This window comes from Jaculus jaculus, chromosome 10 (assembly GCF_020740685.1).
Source record: "Jaculus jaculus isolate mJacJac1 chromosome 10, mJacJac1.mat.Y.cur, whole genome shotgun sequence".
In the NCBI taxonomy this organism is placed as follows: domain Eukaryota; kingdom Metazoa; phylum Chordata; class Mammalia; order Rodentia; family Dipodidae; genus Jaculus; species Jaculus jaculus.
In genome coordinates this window covers 103,379,113-103,394,159 of record NC_059111.1, presented here as the reverse complement: position 1 = coordinate 103,394,159, position 15,047 = coordinate 103,379,113, and the positions used below count along the sequence as shown (strand labels likewise).

The following is a 15,047-nucleotide window of genomic DNA, read 5'->3' as shown; positions in this document are numbered from 1 at the left end:
TGCCACCATGCCCGGCTACATTTAAACTTTTGAAAAGTAGTGTTCTGGAGATGTGAAACGGAGTAGACAAAGCTTAACTCAAAATGTGATGATTGGGCTGGGTATGGTGGCACAGCCTTTAATCTCGGTGTTCAGGAGGCAGAGGTAGGATTGCTGTGCATTCCAGAGGTCAGCCTGGACTAGAGTGAGGGCCTACTTCAAAAAAAGTGACAGTTGGTAAGATGACTGGAGGGCGGAGGACATGGAAACTAAAATAAATTGGGGGGAGTGCCAACAAGGGACTTACAGAGTATGTTGAGGCCCAATGTGGTATGTCTGGACCATGTTCATACAAGAGTCCCACTGCTCAGAACTCTCATCTCTGATCTGAACCTCATCTTGGCTCCTGAACTCATATCTAAGTAAGAGGTCAAAAAAATTTTTTTCCAAGAGTTTTCATGAACTTTCACATTTTACAAATGTTTGTATTGTGAGATATGCAGATGTTTTAAAACCAGCGATAGAGGGAGAGACCACAGCTCGTTTTTATTTTATTTATTTATTTTATTTTTTGCTCAAAAGTTATATAAAAATCACATGATGCCTTAGAGCTCCAAGAGGATATGGAAAGGGTTCTTAAGTGTGAGATTTGTTACAGGTGGCATCTAAAAGGTTGCTGACAAGCAAGCCAGCTGTCCCTAGAGAAAAAATTACACATCCGGACTTTTCCTGGCATCTGTTAACTAAAACATGGAACTAACAATGTACCCGTCACCTTGTCACAGAGCCTTACCTGGCCATGGCTCTCTGGGTCTAATACAAGGAGGTGACCCTCTCTCACAGCAAGAGAAATAAATTTAAGCTTCTGAAAAAGCATTTTTCTTTTACTCTAAGAGTGCTTTTCAAGTTACATTTTAAAGCCTAGATTCTACCTTGATCTTTGAACCTCTCACCTGTGTCCCCTTATTGACTCATTCCTGCCTACCTGGGTATAATGATGCCTGTCTCTTGTCTCTTCATATCACAGAGCTCTTTGCTTTGTTCTAACAATGTGACTAAGTAGGCCTTAAAAGAAGCAACATCCACCTATTTAAAAATAGAGCAGCTGCTTGCTTGGGATTCTACCAGTAATGACTATTTCTTTTTTTTGTTCATTTTTTATTTATTTATTTATTTGAGAGCGACAGACATAGAGAGAAAGACAGATAGAGGGAGAGACAGAGAATGGGCGCGCCAGGGCCTCCAGCCACTGCAAACGAACTCCAGACGCATGCGCCCCCTTGTGCATCTGGCTAACGTGGGACCTGGGGAACCGAGCCTCGAACCGGGGTCCTTAGGCTTCACAGGCAAGTGCTTAACCGCTAAGCCATCTCTCCAGCCCAGTAATGACTATTTCTATTCCAGTATCTTCTTTAGTGGGAAAGAAGAGCTATCATGGAAAAGTCTACAAGATTATTTCTCTGAATGCTTCTGACAGATGTGTAAGCTTACTTAGAAAGGATATTCCATTTAAATACTGTAAGCTTCACCAACAATTAATGATGTATGACTTCATTTCACTGAATTTCTAAAAGTACTACTAATCAAGAAAGAAGTTACAAGAGGAATAATAAAATGAAAATTACATGCTTACACCACAAAAATTTCAATTAATTTTCTTAAAGCAGGATCCCAAATTCATTAACTCAATTCAAAAAATTTCCCAAGATAGAGTCTTAAAAGAAAAAAAAAATAATGAAGAGTGAGGTGAGAATTTTGTAATAATTTTATGTTCACAAAGGAAAATAAGGTTAGGGAATTCTACAGTATCACACCATTGTGTAAAAGCTACTGCGTAAGACTGAGGAATTTCCACATCTCTGGTGAAAACAAAAAGCAATGGCCATACCCTTGAATGACAGCATTTCCTCAAAAGGCAGCTTTCAGCCATCTATGTTTCTCTCAGTAGTGAAGTCATCCAAACCCTTACCAGTGCAGCTCCTAAAGATCTCCTTAGAATGGGAGCACTTCTAAATCCAAAAGTCACAAGCTCCTTCTAGTTTCCTCCACAAATCAATTACAAAGGCCTACCACCTGCATGGTCAGGATTGCCTGACTTCTCAACACAAAACATCTGTATTAGGTTCTTCATTCACTGCCCTGACAAGTAGCAGGTTAAAAAAGGCTAATCAAAATCTAACAGGATATTAAAAAAAGGAAAAGTTGGTCTGAAGAGATAGTGGTTAAGGTGCTTGCCTGAGAAGCCTAAGGACCCAAGTTCAACTCTCCAGATCCCATGTAAGCCAGACACATAAGGTGATGCAAGCTTGCAAGGTTCCACATGTATACAAGGTGGCACACATCTGTGGAATTCAATTGCACTGGGTGGAGGCACGCATATTTACTATCTCCCTCTCTCTCTCTCTCTCTCTCTCTCTCTCTCTCTCTCTTTTTAATTTGATTTATTAGTTTTCTTTTCATCAAGATCTCTCTCTCTCTTATAAAAAAAAAAAGAGAGAAAAGAAAAAAGACAGGAAAGGGAAGGTTTCATTTTGGCTTACAGCTTTGAGGGGGTAATTTCTCCGATGATGGGAAGGTATGATGGCAGGCGTGGGAGGCTAGATGGTCACATTTCATCCATATCTGTGAAGACAGTGGTGCAGGACAGGTGGGGACAGCCATGAAAATGCAAGTTCTGCTTCCAGTAAACTACACAATACAGTAAGACTCCAACTCCGAAAGAAACCTTCATCTTCCCCCAAATTGGCACCACCCGATGGTTGTTTGTTAATTATTTGGTTAACTAATTAATTTGACAATTTCACATTATGCAATGTAATTTAATCATGTCCATCATCATTATCCTTTTTAATCCACTTCCCACTTGTACTGAATCACTTCCTTCTTGGCTTTCTTCTTCTATGTTGAATTTAGTGTCCCAATGTGTTAACTTAGTACTGCTTCCAAAAACATGGGCAGGAGGCTGTTTACTATAGTTAAGGCTACTTACTTGTGGCTGCACCATTGAAACAAAATTTCTGTCCCTCCCCTAGCGATCATTAACTGCCAGTATCTCCTCAGGGAAGGATGGGACCTCATGACCCTCTTCCCCTTCTCACAGTCCCTTTTGAAAGAGCTTAAAGTTTACCTTTTGCACTGTGGCTAACAGATTATTAAACCTCCTCCAATTGATAAAAGCTGACATTCTAAGAAAAAAATGTACATACATACATATGTAAATATATATGTAGAGAGAAATTTGAGCCAATATTAGATATATTAACACATTGTAAAGAATAGTGTGCAGCATTAAATTATAAAGATTGAGATTGAGGATTCCGATATATGTGCTGAAGTCATTATGTTAAGCTCATTGCAGTAAAATTTTCTGAAGGGAATTCTAAATTTGTGAACTACATGGCCACTCAGTCTAACCTTTGCCTTTTACTGAGACACAACCTGACATGAGGAATGCCGTATCCAATGGTGTGTGTACTGGTGTCGACTTAAATAAGTTTATTGGAGGAAACTTCTTTTTGGATGTTTCTCCCTCTTTCTCTTCTTCATTCAATGTTGTCAAGGGGCAGGCAGGAGCAAAAATTAATTGAGGGTTGGAGAAATGTCTCTGTGTAAAAGTACTTGCCATAACTACATGGCTTGCTTGCCAGGCATAATGTGCCAACTGGCAGAATGTAGGCATGTCTTTTATAGGGAAAATCAATTGCCCTCTGATTGAATTTTAAGCCTGCTCCATGAGATTCATGCCTGGTCCTGAAAACATGATTAATGGCCTATTGCTGAGGTGCTCACAAGCCCTTGGGGAAAGCTACTATTATTTAGCTAAATGGAAGTCATGTGCCCACACAAGTACCCTCTATATATTTATGCTTAGGCCCAGATATTAATGCTACTCTCACTTTTGGTTAAAGAAACTTCTCTTTTCAGATAGTGGTTAATACTGGGGAGACTCAAATCTCATCATAGTACTGGGAAGAAATGATACCAGAGTCTTCCTCACTAAGTGCCCCTTTTCTATCAAACACTCCAGAGTTTAAGGACCATTGCAGAAAAGGTGGTTAAAAGAACGTAACAGCCAAATGATGGGGAGGAGTACTTCAGAATGCTGCTTCCAGACACAAAGTGTGGTAGTTTGAATGGATGTCCCCCAGTACATTTTGGAATTTATTAAAGCTTGTGATTTAGATCTCCAGCTGCCTTGCTGAAGGAGGTGTTACTGGGCAGATGTTAGGATTTATCCCTAATCTATGACCCAAAGTAACCATTGCATTAATAATTTCATGGTTGATGACACTACCTACACAAAATCTGAATGAAACAAGGCACTAAATTAGTCTTCAAACTACTAAATTTTATACCAGCCTTTATATACATGGGCATCATGCTACATTCCTCATGTTTTCTTTCTGTTTTAAATTCTTTTGCCTCTTTTACCCATCCTTCTTGTTTCCTTCTAGCCATAGAATAATAATAAATCAGACAAAAGCCTTGGGATATGTCTCCAGGCTCTCTGTCTTCTCTGGTGTCCCAGGTTTCTTGGATATAAACGCTATCTACTTATAACCTACGAGTACTGGGGGACCTCTAGGGGAGGGCATAGGGCAAACAAGAACTCACAAGATGCAGCACACCACTCTTGGCAATGTGTTAATATCTCTAATATTTGATTCTATATACACATTTCATTGCCTATTAGACTCTAGCAGGTGAAGGAGATTTAGTCATCTGTAAAACACAACCTTGAGGCTAGTTAAAAAGGACCAATGAGACGAAAAGGGTGTCATGAAATCCCATCCTTCCCTGAGAGCTACAGACATTTAATAAATGTTGGGCAAGGCACTGCAAATGAACTCCAGAACAGAGCAAGCAATGTTGTGCTATCAAAACTCTGGGGGAAGGCACACTCTGGGGGAAGGACTTCCTCCTTCAGTTAATCTTCCTGGAAGCAACCTCGGAGACCCACCCGAAAGGAATTTCTGAGGATTACTAAACAGATCAAGTTGACAACACCTTAACTCTTACAGTCATGCAGCAGTAAACATGGGTGTAGAGGTATTGGTGTGACATGCTAATTTATATTCCTTTGAATATGAGCCCAAGAGAAGTATAGTTAAATCTCATGGTCTCTCTACTTTCTGATCTGAGGTAACTCAATACTGACTCCCATAGTGATGTCACTAATTTACCATTTCACCAGCAGTATGTAAGAGTTCATTCCCCTCTCACATACTTACCAGCAAAGGAAGTAATGCTACCAAATGTATTCTATAAGACAATGTTACTCTGTTCCAAAAATCGTACATATTAGCCAGGGTTCTCTAAAGGAACAGAAATGATGAAATGAATTATACTTAAAAGGAAGTTTATTGGATTAGCTTATGGCAGGCCAACAATAGCAGTCTGCGGGACTGAGAATTAAGGAGCCGAGGAGCTGCACAATCCTCATGGCTGGATGCCTCCACCATCCCAATCCAGCACTGAGGGCCTGAAGGCTTGCTGGAGAGCTGCTGGTCTTCAGTCTACATTGGAAGGCTGAGGAAATGTTGTTCCAATGCTAAGGAAGGATAGCCAAACATGATAGATGCACTTATAACTGATGGAACTCAGCAACAAGCAGCACTGGCAGTCTGGTGGCAAAAGGGAGCTGTTTTCTCCCAGAGCTTTCTTACATAGTGTCCACCTCCAGAAGTGCTTCTCGCTCTAAGGGTAAGGCTCACTCACTCTGGGGAAAGGAATTCATCTTTCTGTTAATCCTTCCTGGAAGCAACTTCAGAAATCCAACCAAATAAATGTCTGTAGACCCCTAAACTGATCAAGACAATAACAGAACTTGACCATCACACCCAATAAAAACACATCAAAAATAAATATATAACAAATTAATTAAATAAAGAAAAATAGAAAAACAGAAATCTATGGATCAATTTCCATAATGGATGTAGATGCAAAAATTTTCAATAATAAAGATGTAAACTAAATTCTACAACACATCGTGCACCAAAAGAATTTGCAATTAATTTTTCCTAATTTATCTGGAAGAATTAGTTGGTAAATTTATCAAGTCCCAGACTTCTTTGTTTTGTGAAATTCGTTACTAATGTTTTAAACTTTTGTTCACTATAAATTTGAAAATAAATCAATATATAAACTTTATAACAGAAAACTGTGATTAAATTTCATTAAAATAGACAGAATTAGAATTATGATTTTAAGTACAGACAGAGTGGCCAGACAACTTCTTTTTGGGGAGATGATGTTAGAATGAACATCTGAGTTGGGAGGGAATATGAGAAGGTGGTATGAAAAAAGATTTCATAATTCCTTTCTTAGTTTATTGCAAAAATAAATACACATATTGGCTGGAGAGATGACTTAGTGGTTGATTGGCTGCAAAGCCAGAAGACCCAGGTTCAATTTTCCAGAACCCACATAAGTCAAACGCACAAGGTGCTGCATGCATCTGGAGTTCATTTGCAGCATCTGGATTCCCTGGCATGCCCATTCTCTCTCTCTCTCTCTCTTTCTCAAATAAATAAATTAAATAAATACACATAATTTTATGAAGTTTTGTTTGTAAATTTATTTCCAAGCCGAGAGAGATAGAAGAGAGACTAAGAGGGAGAAAAAGAGAGAGTGAAAGGGGGAGCTGGGGATTCCAGCCTCTGCAAATGAACTACAGAGGTATGTGCCACCTTGTGCATCAAGCTTCACTTGGGCATTGGGAAATCAAACTCAGGTCTTTAGGCTCTGCAGGTAAGTGCCTCAATCATTGAGCCATCTCTCCAGCCTCACACATGTTTTTTAAGTAACTTTCCATCCAGCATGTGAATATCCACTTTGGTACTGGTTTTGATTATAAAATCTTATGGTCAGCAATACATTAAAATAGCCCTATAAAATTTAGTACATAGTTTGTTGTGCAATTATATTTGCTAAATATTGTTAAGAGAAAAATTTCAAAATACATAACATATGATGTGAGTCATTTTACCTTTCATCAACTTAAAAATCAGAATGTTGAGACTTCCAGTTAAGATGGCAGTGTAGGTACCACACCAAAGCAGCCTAGGGGGGGAAATACCAAAACCTCAGCAAAATGCACACTTTTACTAAAAAGCAAGGTGTATAGGAAATTGAAATGGCAGCGGAGAAGTAGAAGAGATCCAGAGCATCCAGAGCCCGTACAGGCCAGCAAAAGTAGCCCTGCAGGTCCACAGACTGTGGTGGCGGTGTACCAGAAAGCCACCAGGCTCAGCTCAAGCCACAGGAGAAGCCAGATGCAGGAAGTTTCCACTCACACAGGCGCTCTCCACAAACTCTAGAAACATGAAGGGAGAGCGGCAGTGAACAATGGAGGAGCAGATCACAAGGTAGAAAAACACATGGAACAGCAAGAGAACTAGAGAAGCATTGACTCCCTCCCCTCCCCACCACCTGTGCCCAGCTCCAGCAAACAGAGCAGCAGTCCTGGGACTTGGCCACACCAACTTGAGCCAATAGCCGGACCCAAGCATTAGCAGAGTCTGGCAGCAACGTCAGTGGCTCCGGCACTGGCAAAAGTGGCCCCAGTGGCGGCAGATCCAGCAGCAGCAGCTGTAGTGGCAGCAGCAGCTTCAGAAGCAGCAGTGGCAGCTACAGCAGCAGCAGCGGCGGCAGCAGCAGTGGCAGATCCAGCAGCAGTTGTGACGGTTCCAGCAGCAGCAGCTTCAGCAGTAGCAGGAGCAGTTCCAGCAGCGGGGGTGCCGATTTGCAGGGCCACAGTTGCCAGGCTTGGTTTGCCCCAAGGAAAAGCCAGTGCCCAGTCCCAGAAATCAGAAGAGCAGCCCAATGACCCAGCCAGCAACTTGACTGAGACCAAAACCATCCAAAAAAGGTAAATGGGATTGTACCAGGGAAGGGTCTCACTTGGTCACAAGCTGACTTGGATCCTGCAACAAACCAGAAATCTTAACCTCTTTGCTGATAGAGGATCTATCTACCCTTGCATAAATACCTGGTGCTGTATTTGATTGAATGTGTACAGTGTTTACTTAAATTTTAGAATCTACATATATTTTATTCCGCTCAGCCTACTTGAATACTCCCATAGCAGGCAAACTGAACCCCTAGGAGCACCTTTGTAAATACTCTGAGAGTCTTAAGAGCCACACCTAACACCTTAAGCTCCTACCCTGAAGATATATAACAGCAGATCAATTGATACAGTTAAGAATACCCAGATAGCTAGAAATTCCAAGCATTAGCTTAATCCAAGATGCAAAAATATATACATTATGACACAAGAAACACTAAAAAGCAAGACAATATAAATCCACCTAAAAGTATTAATGCATCAGAAATTACCTCCAGTGAGAACGAGTTAGAGGAAATGACTGAAAAAGATTTCAAAAGAATGATTGTAAATATGTTCAAAGAAGTCAATGAACAAATCAAAGGAGTCAAAGAGGAACTCAAAGAGGAAATCAAAGGAATCAAAGAAGACACAGGACGCAAAATTCATGAAATAAAGAAGGCAATACAAGACAAAAAATAGGATATAGAAATAATAAATAAAAACCAGTCAGAATTACTAGCAATGAAGAACACAGTTAATGAAATAAAAAACTCTGTAGAAAATCTCACCAGTAGAATGGATGAAGGAGAGGACAGAATACCTAAGATAGAAGACCAGGTGGCAGATCTAATACAGTCCAACAAAGAGAAAGACAAACTTATAGAAAAGTATAAGTGGGAATTTCAAGATATTCGGGACACTATGAAAAGATCAAATATAAGAATTCAGGGCATAGAAGAAGGAGAAGAATTCCACTCCAAAGGCATAGTAGGCGTCTTCAACAAAATCATAGAAGAAAACTTCCCCCAAATTGGGAAAGAGGTGCCAATGCAGATATAGGAAGCCTTTAGAACCTCAGCCAGACAAAACCTGGAAAGAACCTCTCCTCGCCATATTATAATCAATCTGCCAAACACACAAACCAAAGAAAAAATATTGAAAGCAGTTAGAGAGAAAAATCAAGTTACCTACAAAGGCAAGTCCATCAGGATTACAGCAGATTATTCAACACAAACTGTAAAATACAGAAGGGCTTGGGGTGATATCTTCCAATTTCTGAAAGATAAAAACTGTCAAACAAGGTTACTTTATCCTGCAAAGCTATCCATTCAGATAGATGGAGAAATAAGACATTCCATGACAAAAGCAGGTTAAAGGAGTATTTGAAGGCAAAACCAGATCTACAGAAAATACATGAAAGATCCGCCATGCTGAAGAAAAGGAAAAGTCCACATATAAGGAACCTGGAAAAAACAAGCAATACTCAAATACTAGTTAACAGAAGAGAGCAAAGATAAAACTGGAACCACAAAAAAAGGCAAACATAAATACACAGCTTTCAATAATATCACTTAATATCAACGGCCTCAATGCCCCAACCAAAAGACATAGGTTTGCATACTGGGTTAAAAAGCAGGATCCTACAATTTGTTGTCTCCAAGAATCTCACCTTTCTACAAAGTATAGACATTATCTTAGGGTAAAAGGTTGGAAAATGGTGTTTCAAGCAAATGGACCTAGAAAACAAGCAGGGGTTGCTATCCTAATATCTGCCAAGGCAGACTTCAGTCCACCGTTAGTCAATATAGGTAAGGAAGGTCACTTTATATTGATTAAGGGCACACTCCAACAGGAGGATATTACAATCCTAAACATATATGCACCTAACATGGTGGCTCCCAAATTCATCAGACAAACACTATTAGAACTAAGGTCACAAATAACACCAAACACAGTGGTGGTGGGTGACTTTAACACTCCACTCTCATCTCATGACAGGTCATCCCAGGAAAAAATAAACAGAGAGACATCTGGACTAAATGAGGTCATACAAAGAATGGACTTAACAGATATATACAGGACATTTCATCCAAATCCTGCAGAATATACATTCTTTTCAGCAGCACATGGAACATTCTCTAAAATAGACCATATATTAGGACACAAAGCAAATCTTAACAAATACAGGAAAATTGAAATAATTCCTTGCATTCTATCTGACCTCAATGGAATTAAACTACAAATCAGTAGCAGGAAAGGCTATAGAACATACACAAAATCATGGAAACTAAACAACACTCTACTAAATGATGAATGGGTCAATGAAGAAATCAAGAAGGAAATCAAAAAATTTATACAGTCAAATGATAATGAGAACACAACATACCAAAATCTCTGGGACAAAATGAAGGCAGTTCTAAGAAGTAAATTTATAGCTTTAAGTGCCTCTATGAAGAAATTAGAAAGGTTGCAAGTAAATGACCTAATGCTTCACCTTAAAGCCTTGGAAAAAGAACAAGAAGAACAAGGCAAACCAAAAATTAGTAGACGGGAAGAAATAATAAAGATTAGGGCTGAAATTAATGAAATAGAAACAAAATTCTAAAAAATTAGTGAAACAAAGAGTTGGTTCTTTGAAAGGATAAACAAGATTGATAACCCCTTAGCAAATCTGACCAAAAGAAAGAGAGAAGAGACACAAATTTATAAAATCAGAGATGAAAAAGGTAACATCACAACAGATTTCAGAGAAATTAAAAAAATCATAGGGATATAATATAAAAGCATATACTCCACAAAGTATGAAAATCTGAAAGAAATAGATGATTTCCTTGATTCATATGACCTACTTCAATTAAATCAGGATGAGATTAATCACTTAAATAGACCTATAACAAGCATGGAGTTCTGAACAATTACCAATAATCTTCTTACTAAAAAAAGCCCAGACCCAGATGGATTCACTGCTGAATTTTACCAGACCTTCAAGGAAAATCTAACACCATTGCTTCTTAAGCTTTTCCAGGAAATAGAAAAAGAAGGAATTCTACCAAATTCCTTCTATGAAGCCAGCATCACCCTGATACCAAAACCAGGTAAAGATAGAACAAAAAAAGAAAATTACAGACCAATCTCCCTCATGAACATAGATGCAAAAATTATCAACAAAATATTGGCAAACAGAATACAAGAATATATCAAAAAAAAATCATTCACCCCAACCAAGTAGGCTTTATCCCAGAGATGCAAGGATGGTTCAATATACACAAATCTATAAATGTAATACATTATATAAATGGGTTGAAGGACAAAAATCACATGATCATCTCATTAGATGCAGAGAAAGCGTTCAACAAAATCCAACATCCCTTCATGATAAAAGTCCTACAGAGACTGGGAATAGAAGGAACATATCTCAATATAATAAAAGCTATTTATGACAAGCCTATAGCCAACATATTACTAAATGGGGAAAAGCTGGAAGGTTTTCCACTAAAATCAGGAACAAGACAAGAATGTCCCCTGTCCCCACTTTTATTTAATATAGTTCTGGAAGTCTTAGCCATAGCAATAAGACAAGAGACACACATAAAAGGGATACAAATTGGTAAGGAAGAGATCAAGTTATCATTATTTGCAGATGACATGATTGTATACATAAAGGACCCTAAAGACTTTACTAGCAAACTGTTAGAACTGATAAAAACCTACATCCATGTAACAGGATACAAAATAAATACATAGAAATCAGTAGCCTTCATATATGCTAACAACAAACACACAGAGTATGAAATAAGAGAATCACTCCCATTCAAAATTGCATCAAAAAAAAAATTAAATAAGTGCCTTGGAATAAACCTAACCAAGGAAGTAAAGAATCTCTACAATGAGAATTTTAAAACTCTCAAGCGAGAATTTGCAGAAGACACTAGGAAGTGGAGAAACATCCCTTGTTCCTGGATTGGAGAATCAATATTGTGAATATGGCAATCTTACCAAAAGCAATCTACACGTTTAATGCAATCCCTATCAAAATTCTAAAGACATCCTTCATGGAAATAGAAAAAACAATACAGAAATTCATTTGGAATCACAAAAAACCTTGAATATTTAAAATAATACTGAGCAACAAAAATAAGGCTGGTGGTATCACCATACCTGATTTTAACCTATACTACAGAGCCATAGTAACAAAAACAGCATGGTACTGGCACAAAAACAGACATGTAGATCAGTGGAACAGAATAGAGGACCCAGATGTAAGTCCAGGTAGCTATACCCACCTGATATTCGATAAAAATGCCAAAAATACTCATTGGAGAAAAGACAGCCTCTTCAGCAAATGGTGTTGGGAAAACTGGATATACATCTGTAGAAAGATGAAAATAGATTCTTCTCTCTCTCCATGCACAAGAATTAAGTACAAATGGGTTAAAGACCTTAACATCAGACCTGAAACTCTGAAACTGCTAGAGGAAAAATAGGGGAAACCCTTCAACATATTGGTCTTAGCAAAGACTTTCTGAATACAACCCGAATTGCTCAGGCAATAAAACCATAGATCATTGGGACCTCATGAAATTACAAAGACTTTTCATTGCAAAGGACAAAGTGAATAAAGCAAAGAGGCAACCTACAGAAAGGGAAAAAATCTTCGCCAACTATACATCTGATAGAGGATTAATATCTAGGATATACAAAGAACTCAAAAAGTTAAATAATAAGGAATCAAACGTGCCAATCAGAAAATGGGCTATGGAGCCAAATAGAGAATTCTCAAAGGAAGAAATACGAATGGCATATAAGCATCTAAAAACATGTTCTACGTCACTAGTCATCAGGAAAATGCAGATTAAAACTATGTTGAGATTCCATCTCACTCCTGTCAGATTGGCTACCATCATGAAAACAAATGATCATAAATGTTGGCAGGGATATGGAAAAACAGGAACCCTGTACATTGTTGGTGGGAATGCAATCTGGTCCAGCCATTGCGGAAATCAGTATAGAGGTTCCTAAAACAGCTAAAGATTGATCAACCTTATGACCCAGCTATAGCACTCCTAGGCATATATCCTAAGGATTCATCTCATTTCCTTAGAAGTACGTGTTCAACCATGTTTATTGCTGCTCAATTTATAATATCTGGGAAATGGAACCAGCCTAGATGTCCCTCAACTGATGAGTGGATAATGAAGATGTGGCACACTTATACAATGGAGTTCTACTCAGCAGTAAAAAAAAAAAAAATGAAGTTATGAAAGTTGCAGAAAAATGGATGGATCTGGAAAGGATTATACTAAGTGAGGTAACCCAGGCCCAGAAAGCCAAGTGCCACTTGTTCTCCCTCATATGTGGATCCTAGCTACAGATGATTGGGCTTCTGCGTGAGAAGGAAAATACTTAGTACACAGGCCAGTAAGTTAAAAAGGAGATATAAGGGCTGGAGAAATGGCTTAGTGGTTAAGCGCTTGCCTGTGAAGCCTAAGGACCCTGGTTTGAGGCTCGATTCCCCAGGTCTCACGTTAGCCAGATGCACAAGGGGGTGCATGCATCTGGAAATCGTCTGCAGTGGCTGGAAGCCCTGGTGCGCCCAGTCTCTCTTTCTCTCTGCCTCTTTCTCTGTCTGTCACTCTCAAATAAATAAATAAAAATAAACCAAAAAAAAATTTTAAAAAGGAGATATAAAGGGAAGAGAAAGGAAGGGAGGAGGGTACTTAATAGGTTGGTATTGTATATATGTAAGTAGAATGATTGAGATGGGGAGGTAATATGATGGAGAATGGAATTTCAAAGGGGAAAGTGTGTGGGGGGAGGGTATTACCATGGAATATTTTTTATAATCATGGAAAATGTTAATAAAAATTATGAAAAGATAAAAAATAAAATAAAAAATGTTGGGAAAAAATCTGAATGTTTATAGAACAAACATACATTTTAAATTATAAACAAAGGCAGCAAACAATTTTAATAATAAAATTTCCAAGGGAAAGTCAACCCTAGCTTTCAAAAAAAATTGGCAATAGAAAAATGTGAAGTATAACTGAGAAATAAATTTAGGTACTATCTACATTAGTTCTTTGTTTCTACCAGGCATATGTTTTATATTGATAATTTTGTTGAAAATATCATTTTTAAGAGCTGAGTTTGGTGGCTCACTCCTGTAATTCCAGGGCTCAGAAAGTTGAGGCAGGTGAATGAGTGCAAATTTGAGCTCAACCTGGGCAATAGAGTGAAATAAGTCTTATCATTATCCTTATTTTATAGGTGAGGAAGCAGGTATCTTGAACTTGTGTCGATTGTTCAAAATCACACCTAGTGATCAAGCAAAACCCAACTTTCAAGCTTATGTTATGTATTAACAGTTTAAGTTTCTAGCCATGCTGCCTTATAGCATATAATAAGACAATTTTGCTATAAAATGTCATTATCTTTGACAAAATGATCGAAGGAAAATACAGAAAGTTTGATAGAGCACACAGAGAAATGCAAAAGCACTCATAGAGACATTTGTTAGGTGTGGGTGTCCTATAAGCTGTCAACTTTTGCACCGTTGCTTTCTACCTGTACCATTGCAATATCTGCTCCAGAATGGAGAGAGAACTAATTATAAAACTGCCTATAAATTTCCAAGGATGGTGCATGTACATTGTACAATCATGGATAGATGGAATGAGTGTGGAGATAGAAATTGAGGGAGCACTTATGTTGCCTTTGGACACATGAGTGGGGACTGGGAAATGGCCAGAGAGATGTTCTCTAAGTTGGATAACTGCTTCTAGAAGGGAGTGAAACTGGGTTTCATGACACTTAAAGTGGGGAATTCAAAAGAAATCAGGTAGTTACTGTCCTAGATATGTTTGCTCTGGATACAAAAATTGCTACCACAGTCAAAAAAGGTAGTGATTTTGCCATGCATGTCAACAAATGTATAGGATAACTCCTTCAGGACCAACTATAACCAAGGTCAAAAGGCCATTATGATAGAGCTTTATGAAATGTATATTTCCCAAGAAAACAACCACTCTTTTACCATTTTGTTGTCTTTTTGGTGTTGTCTTTTCATGAGAACATGGAACATATCTTGAGATCTAGAGTGTGTTCCATGTTTCTCAAGGGGAGAGCTCTGTTTGACCTCAAAATTCCGAGAGCAAAGGGAGCGAAGAAAGCAGGCACAGACAAAGGCAGTGGGACAGATTTATTTTATTGGCATAGTGACTGCAAAAGAAATAGGGGT

General features: G+C 38.4%; 1 gene segment (V, D, J or C); it reads right to left on the bottom strand.

The window, feature by feature from the left end:
* Positions 1-15,047, bottom strand: part of LOC101613727 — a 98,146-nt gene that overhangs the window by 18,072 nt on the left and 65,027 nt on the right.